Source organism: Phragmites australis, chromosome 18 (assembly GCF_958298935.1).
Source record: "Phragmites australis chromosome 18, lpPhrAust1.1, whole genome shotgun sequence".
Classification (NCBI taxonomy): Eukaryota; Viridiplantae; Streptophyta; class Magnoliopsida; order Poales; family Poaceae; genus Phragmites; species Phragmites australis.
The window spans coordinates 1,705,713-1,714,735 of record NC_084938.1 but is presented as its reverse complement, the minus strand read 5'-3'; the positions used below and the strand labels follow the sequence as shown (position 1 = coordinate 1,714,735).

Sequence of the window (9,023 nt, the reverse complement as noted above, 5' to 3'; positions counted from 1 at the left end):
GTACAATCCAATAGCGTGATATCTTTGTGGGTGCTAGTGATCACAATATGTAATCTGTAAGCTGAAATAAACATTCTATTATGTCAAAAGACGGGCATATGCTACCTCTCATCTTATTAAATGTCCATCCTATTGATTAATTCGAATACAATTTGGACGATTCCCCACAGCACTACTAGCCCGACAAGCTTGGAGATTAATCCAATTCCCTGATAGCTTATGTGCAAGGCTCTTGAAGGAAATATATTTTCTAAATGGGCATATTTTGGATACAGTCTTCACGGGAAATGCCTCGCCAACATGGTGCGCTATAGGGCACAGGCTGGAGCTGCTAAAGAAGGGCATTGTGTGGCGCGTTGGTGATGGATCGTGTATCTGGATATGGCGTGATCAGTGGACCCCTATATATTGTACCATGTAGTAGTGAAAATGGGACGAATATTTCTCGCTCGCTCGACCGATCGAAGTCTTGCGAAGCAAAGATGGGACAAAATAATGGATATACGATATTATTCGTGTCTGACTCTGAATTTGAGAAAAAAATAAATAGTAAGGATGACTGGTATCCATCCGAAGTATCCGAATGTTAGCTATTACGAGAAAGTCTATTGTAATTTCACTTAAAAATATGATAATATATAGATAGATTATCATATATCCATAATAGTTTTCACATCTTAGTGATCACTCTCTCTCTCTTATCACTTTTATTGCACCCTTATATTGTTTAATATGATGTGTGGGGATGCAAATGAATTGAAAATTTTCCATCTATCCGACTAACTGAAACGGCACTATCTACTCCGACGCTGACTCAAAAAAAAAGAAAAGGATATGATACTTAATGAAGAAATAATTATCCGGTCATATCACTGTTCGACTCTTACTCCGAGAAAAAAATATGGAGTAGGATACATGATGAGGTATATATATTCGTATCCAATCCGATTATACCTCTACTTCCATGTTTGTTGTGGTCAAGAAAAGAAGAAACAACCTCATATGGGTATCCGAACTCATTGACGCTCGTACAAACTCGTGGAAGATGGACATGGTGAAGAAGATCTTTGAACCTGACGTGGAGGAAATTCAAAAGTTAAAGGTACCAACGCGAGGAGGAGAGGATTTGCCGCAAGGCATTTTGAGAAAACCGGAATCTTTTCGGTCAGAAGTGCATACAAATTGGGTCTCAATCTGATTTATGGGGAGGGCCAAGGAGCATGTAGCGCTGCTCCAAATGGGGAACGCTCCCTGTGGCAGGGTATTTGGAAGTCATCAATTCCGCCATAAGTAAATATTTTTGCATGACGTGTTGCTAACGAATGCCTGCCTACAAGGAAGAACAAAGTAGTAAGGCGTCTTGAGTCTGAAGACACTTGTGAAATCTGCGGCCTTGATGAAGAGACTGGATTCCATGCTTTGGTTGGATGCCCGAAAGCAAAAGGTCTCTCAGGGATGCTATGCACAAGACTTGGGAGCTGCCGGGTGAAGCACTGTTACGATTTAATGATCCTGACTGGCTACTGCTCCTACTAGCTAAATGCAAGCCGGAGGTGAGAGATAAACTACTGTTGTTATTAATATGTAGAACTTGGTATGTGCGAAATCAAATTAAACATGAAGGAAAGGTGATGCCAATGGAGGGACCAGCTCGATGCCTTGAAAGCTATTATAGCCCACTGCTCCAAATCCGACAACAAGAAGTGCAGGACGGAGAAGGTAAAGCCACGTATTGGCTCGCCGGGTGGCGGCCGACCACGCTCGTCCACCTGCTCTACACCGATTCTGGCTGCCGGTTTCGAGGTGCAGCTCCCGGACCTGCTGCTGGGCGTGCGGCCGGGGAACCTCGACGACCATCAGCCCGCGCAGCTGGCCCAGGTCGATGACCTACTGCGGCGCACGGTGGCCGGGGAGGTCGACGGGCTGTCATGGGAGATGGCGCAGGTGCAGGAGGGCCACGGCGTGGTGGCATCCGGGAACGAGCTGGACGTGGTGGTGGTGGGGGGGATGGTGGTGCGGGTCAGAAGGGTGCTGGACAAGGCGGACGGGCTGCGGCTTCGCACGATGAAGCGGGCAGGGGAGATCCTGGAGCCGACACAGGTGGCCGAGCTGCTCGTCGCCGTCGCGGACATGGAAATCAGCTTCCGGGAGTTCGGGCTCAGGTGCGGCGCGCGCAACAGCGCGCAGTCGTGGAGGCTGTTGGCTTGGGCTCTGGTCACCAGGTGTTGTGTGCGGAGGCCATCTGCACGGCGGCTGTGTTGGTGCAGAGGCCGACGGTGCGGGGGCCGGCGGTGACGGTGTGGTGGCGTAGGCGCGGCTCGTGTGGAGGCCGGCGGTGGTGTGCGGTGGTTCCTTGCCTCACGGCTTGGCTCTTGCCGTCAGCACTCCGGCGGGCGCCGCTGTCGTGGTACCCGATGTGGTGGCCATCGAAGGTCCTCACATGTGGCTCCCCGTCTCGGTCTCCCGGTGCTTATTGGGCTCCTCCCCTTACTCTCCAGTTTCGGCCCGTGAGAAGCCCAGTGGCCTTGTGGTCGCCGTTGACCGTATTGCATCGGCGGTTACGTTGTGCTAGTTCGTTCATATGAATCTATCTCCGGGCGCACACGCAGATAGATTCCTCCTATTCCATCGATGGGTCACGAGACGATAAGTACGACGACGATGTTGCGGCGTCAGGATGCACGCATGCGTAAAAAACTAAAAAAAAGAGACAGGTATAGCATGTTCAATTTGTGTTCTGATTCTTGATGGAAGAATTAATATATGGTCATGTAAATGCCAAAGGATATATATGGCTGTTTTTTCCCCTCCTCAATGAGGATAAGATATATTTGGTATATGGTTGTAGTCACTTCAATGGAGCGGTGATCGGTACATGTGGAATATTTAAAAGGAAACAAACTGTTGTACTCTCCAACTAGAGTAACTCTTGACCGCGATCAATTCACCTTCAAAACTTAGGAGAGGACATTTTTTTTCTTAATTAGCATTTTCTATGAGTTATAATTTTGCGGCGTAAAAATCTCAAACTTACAGTAGACCATTTGATCCGCCGTAGCAATCGTACCATTATTTCTTCTTCTTTTTCCTCGAAACAGATTTTATTATTATTCTCTTCTCTTTTAAAAAGAACTTTTGTATATATATCTTCTACAAGATTATCTGCGGGAATATTTGATTGTGTGTAAAGTGACCTTTGCCACGCAGCAAGTCTCATCTCTCTTTTATTCGAGGAAAAATTATCCAAACTTTATATTATTAATCTCTAGAATTAATGGTTTAAATCAAACTAATAATTAATTAAGTCACTAATAACTATTCATCTCCATAACTGTATACCAAAATAAAAGACACGACCTTGTGAGCAAAAGAACCCTAAAACTGTCATTTTGTCGTCGTCACAAAAGGCCACTAGCTAGTACTGCCGCACGCGTCTACTCTCAACCACTTGGGCTCAGTCACAATGACGAAAAGAAGTCATCGTTGCCACCATCATCATCTTCGCCGCCATCGTCCTTCTCCTCCTCGGCCTCCTCCTCCTCTTCATCCGAGCTGCTCCATAGCCTCTTCGCCTTTAACTCGTCGATGAAGTAGTCCCAAACATCATCCTCGGAGGGGGACCTTGCTGATCCGGAGTTTGAGGACTGCATCTCGTTTGAGCTCTCCAGCAGTATAGGAGCCTAGCTCGTCGTCGGACGAAGGCGCGGGGGTGAGTGATATGGCCGGAGATGGTGGTGGCGGAGGGGGCGGTGGAGTGGCAGAAGTGGGAGATGGTGGCAGAGTTTCCATCACGCAGCAGCGGCGGCTGTGGAGGGGAGAGGGTGGAAGAAAGTGCGTGCGTGTGAGAGCGAGTGAGCTGAGCGATCGATGCTGGAGTTAAATTTAAAGAAGTTTGGGAGAAATCGAGCAGGCGAGGGTTGGAAGCCATACAATTTTTAGGTTATCATTGTCGGTTCATTATTAAAGGCACATTTTTTTATAAGCTGATATCGCTGTCGGTTCTTGATGACTTGATTTTTTATATGCCCTTTGAGCTTATGAACTGATAAGGATAAATTATCACGGTCAACTATAACAGTACCGACAATGACAATAAGACGCAAATGAACTTTTACTTGTAGTGACTTATTCCAAACCATATCACTCGGCTTTCAAACAGATGGACTAGGTAACTAGATCCTCTCCCAACTCTGACATTGAAGAGCGTTTTTAAATTGCGTGAATCATATCGTGACCGGCTTTATCCTGGATTAATCACTCCCATGTATCTCATGCAACAACCGAGGTCGCAACTGCTACAGTCAAGGCCGTGTTTCACATGCTTGAAACTTTCACTGAACTAAAAGAATGTTTGGAACTTTAACTGCCCACACGTACACCATTATTCGGTGCTCCTAGCTTGTACTCATATTGTCAAACTAGCTAGCTTCTCTCTACCTAAGTATCTATTGAATAGGTACATAGCTAGGACGTATAAAAAACAAGAACGTGTGATAATAATAAACTTTCAGTTTGATTGATCGATCGAGTTGATTCGATTCCTAAGAATGAAAGGAAGGGAAGATTGATTGGCAATGGGGATGGAATGGCCCTTGATATTTAGCCTTTCGGTCACTTTGGATCATATTTTTATTAGATATTGGTAGGCCGCAGGTACAAAATTCTATTCTTTGCTTCTCAGTCGCTCTCCCTAGTCCCTAAGAATGCACGCACCAACCAAATTTTGTCCGGAACATTTGTATATGCTTCTGGATGTGTGTATTGCACGTATATAATTCTTGGGTTTAGAGGATGCTTTAGTATGCCTATGATCAAAAGGAGATATTATTTTCCACTAAAAACACACGCTACAACATAAACGCTAATCACTTTCGTTCCAAACCCTTATTATTGTCAATTATTGAATGGGCAATTCACAACTGATTAATCGATGATTATCGTTGTCGGTTATAGAACCAATAATGATATTATATCACTATTGGTTTATGATATAAATTGACAGTGATAGTTAGGTTAAAAAATAAGTTTTTCCAGGCAAAAGACCCTAAAAAATCTTTTTCACTGATCACCCCACACGGATTTTTCACAAGTCACGTGATTTTTCGTGTAAAATACTCATACTTACTGTTCATGGGAGTCAAAATCACCACCTCTCACCTAACGGAAACCTCCTTACCACCTCCCCTATTACTGATTGCTGATAGTAATAAATTATTTTTTCTTTTTAACTCTTTTTGTTTGAAACTTGTGTCAATTATTTATTTTATAAGTGCTAGGTGCTCCCATGAGTAAACCCAGAAAAAAGAAGTCGAGCCCCATAAGTTACAGATACCAAATTGTTTATAAAACTAATTTGGGCAATTGATGACTTCAAATAAAAAGTTGTTAACTACAAAATTATAGATCTCATCGAGAGTTACAATTTTTATATAGAAATTATCTCTATCTGACCTCGTATGAAAAAGTAATGAATTTCCGAAAACACGACAATTTTCATATAGAAATTGTCTCCATCTGATCTCGTATGAAAAAGTAATGAATTCCCAAAGACGCTTTGCAAAATTAGAACAGATAATGTGTCATAAATGATAGGTCATAGTCATAATATTATGACTTATGAACGGTTTTCGTGCTTTTTGACAAAAAAGTAAAAAAAAAATATAATTTCAACCAAGCCAGCCCAACTCAGTGCCATCACCACTCACCAGTGTCATTTGCAATTTTTCACACTATTTTCATACTTTGCGTTTCGTGCGAATCGAACTCGTGACCTACTCTCGTGCGTGTAGTAGCATTACCACCTTACCCTCGTATGGGTTCTGAAGGGAGCCGGATAAATATCCTTTTACCATCGTGAGCTGCAATTTTCATATAGAAATTACCTCTATCTAACCTCATATGAAAAAGTAATGAATTTCTAAAGATGCGTTCCAAAATTAGAACCAACATTGAGTCATAAATGACAGGTCACAGTTCATAACATTATGACTGATGAACGGTTTTTGTGCTTTTTAGGAAAAAAAAAGTCAAAAAAAAATATATTCAACCCAACTCAGTGCTATCACGACTCGTCAGTGTCCTTTGCAATTTTCACACTGTTTTCATACTTTGTGTTTCTTGCGAATCAAACTCGCGACGTACCCTCGCGCGTATAGTAGGTTTACCACCTCACACTCGCATGCGTTCTGAAAGGAGCCGGATAAATATCCTTTTAACCTTTTTACCGAATGTTATAAGTGATGGGTCATAACTGTAACCCATGGGTTATGACCCGTTACTAATGTTCCTTGTACAATAGACATCAAAACCAGTTGACTCAAAGTGCCTTCGGTAAAACAAACTCTAAATTCGACGTTATTTTGACTCTACGGACATCTGAAAAAAATTAGATCCATTTCTTTCCGACTTTGTTGGGTTCATTGATTTTTTTAGACAAAAACAGTTTAGAAGATTGAGTTCTCACCCTAGGAAGTTTATGCACCGTTTTTGAAATGCTCGTTTGTGCCAATAGCCGCCACCCTTTATATCAAACTTAAGTAGAAATGTACAATTGTTACTATTCTAGTGCTGCTGAAGTGAGAAAAAATAAGAGAAAAATAAAATAAAAATAAAAAAATTCACTTTGAATTCAAGATATTTCACTTCAAGTAAGATATGAAAAGCAAATCCAATGAAGAATTAACACTTTTAACTCGAGATTTATTTTTCCTAGAGGAATTCGAAGCACTTTCAAAGCTACCCGTTAAACATTTTTTAATTTGAAACTAAACGCATGTCAAATTGAAGATCAAACACTTTTGACTTGCTTTTTTTTTTTTACACACTTTCAATTTGAAATATGGATCTTTTGACTCGATAATACTTAGAGTTTGTGGTCCTTACGTTATTCTAATATTAGTATGGTAGTAGACTAGTGTTGTGTCAAGTTATGTCGTATATGACTATAGAATATATAAGTGACGGGTTACAACTATTCTACTATCGAAACCGAGTCAAGTATTTGTGAATACTGTCATTTGTGACGTGTCATAACTTGACCCGTCAGTAATGACTAGCCTAGGAGACCTGACACTGATGAGTTTTTTATTAGTGACGGGTTAAAACTTGACCCGTCACTAATGATTGGTGTAGGATGACTCATCACTGATGAGTCATCTTTCGTGACGGGTCAAATTTTCACTTGTCACCAATTACTCATCTAAGATGACCCGTCACTGATGAGTCATCATTAAGGACGGATCACAACTACGACCCGACACTTTTATTATAAGTGACGGGTCATTATGACCTATCACTTATGTAGTGTCTCTTATAATTGTCGGTTTTTCACGTAGCGCTAGTGTCCCATTTGTTTGGAGTGTATCTGTTATATAGATTATTTTTATTTAATGTTCAATATTCAATGATAGGTAAGATGGTAATGAAGCTTCACGCGAGGTTAGAGGTTATGAGTTCGATTCCTGGAAAGCGCACAGTGAAAAATTGCGTGACGAGTGTGGATAGAAAAATTATTTTTTGGATTTTTTTAGTTTTAGAAAACTTAGTATAGACGGTTCATAACATATATGTACAAATCTATTTTGTACACTAATATGATATTTCAAAATCGATATGTTCTCTAGTAGTGGTTATCCTAGTAGACAACATATTCTCTAATATGATATTTTCAAAATCGATATGTTATCATTTCTTTGTAAATCGATGTGCACTCTTTTCTACTTTAGGCATTATAGTACGCTATCCTAGTAGACAGCATATTCTATAATGAAAAATGAGGCATTTTTGCATATTCCACTAGCGAAACCTTAGACATTTCTCCTTCCACTTGGGTGCATGAACATTCCTGTAATGCATATGGCTCTGAGAGGGAGAGAGTAATTTCTTCTTATTTTGTCTCTAAAGATGCAACAAAATAACTGGCATTGGCACTGCTATGAATACTATTTTTGGGTACCAACTCCATGCTAATTAAATTCGGCTAGATGGTGCATATCAAGATTAATTGAATGGATAAATGTATGGATGGAATTCATCGATAAAAAATGTAGAGTTACCAAAATTTGACCCAACTTCTTTGGTAAAATAATGTTATATATTGATCAGCATCTCTCCTGAAAAATGATTGGTGATAATTAATACTACTTTAGTTCCTATTTAGTTTTGATAAGACATGAATAGTCTCTAGAGCATGTTATCGTATATAAATTAAACTATAATGAAATTAAAGTATTTTTCATGATAAATTTATTAATACTGTTTTCATGTGGCAAAGCTTAATAACTTGATATATAGAATAGTCATAAGTGTGACTATACGCGTTTTAGTAGACATCTATCCTGAACTCGGAGGTATTATATTACCTCGAAAAGCTTTGCTTCTTTGGGTAGATCAATTCATTGAACGTGCCATCTGCCTCATGGAAATCAATAGCTACCTTCGCCATTATTATTATTATTATTATTATTTGCAAATCACTAGTTAGCTAGGTGTACATGCAAGGCACATGTAAGATGAAATATCTGAACTCCAGGCAGCTTACTTGCTGATATAGCTAGAATGAGGATAACATTGGAGATAAGAATTGCTACGTCGTGTTCCAACTGCCAAAGGCGCCACGGCCTATCCAGACCATATATGCAACTTTCTATACGGATGCAAATGGATCGAGACGGAAGCATTTGCATCTGCTTTATTTCATTTGGTAGCCTGCTGATGTGAAATTCGGTCCATAAGCGATCAAAACGATACTTCTCCGTACGGAGAGATGGTTCGAGATACTATCACGGATGGAATTTTATATGTAACTTCTTGCCGAATAAAATTGGCGGACCTCCTTTCGTCGTTTCGATTTTTTTTATAGGTAGCCATCTGAAATATGTCATGCGGGAAGTTTACATAAACAAGTACAAATTCTATATATAGAAAATTAGTTCTCGTGTTCCAAATAGGTTTTTAAACTAACCCTCCCTAGAAAAAGAATTAATGACGATTTATCTAATACACGAAGCAAATTATACGGATTG

General features: G+C 40.6%; 1 pseudogene; it reads left to right on the top strand.

Moving 5' to 3' along the window:
* The first annotated feature begins 1,637 nt into the window (after positions 1–1,637).
* LOC133899421 (uncharacterized) lies at positions 1,638–2,295 on the top strand (annotated as a pseudogene).
* The last annotated feature ends 6,728 nt before the right edge of the window (positions 2,296–9,023 follow it).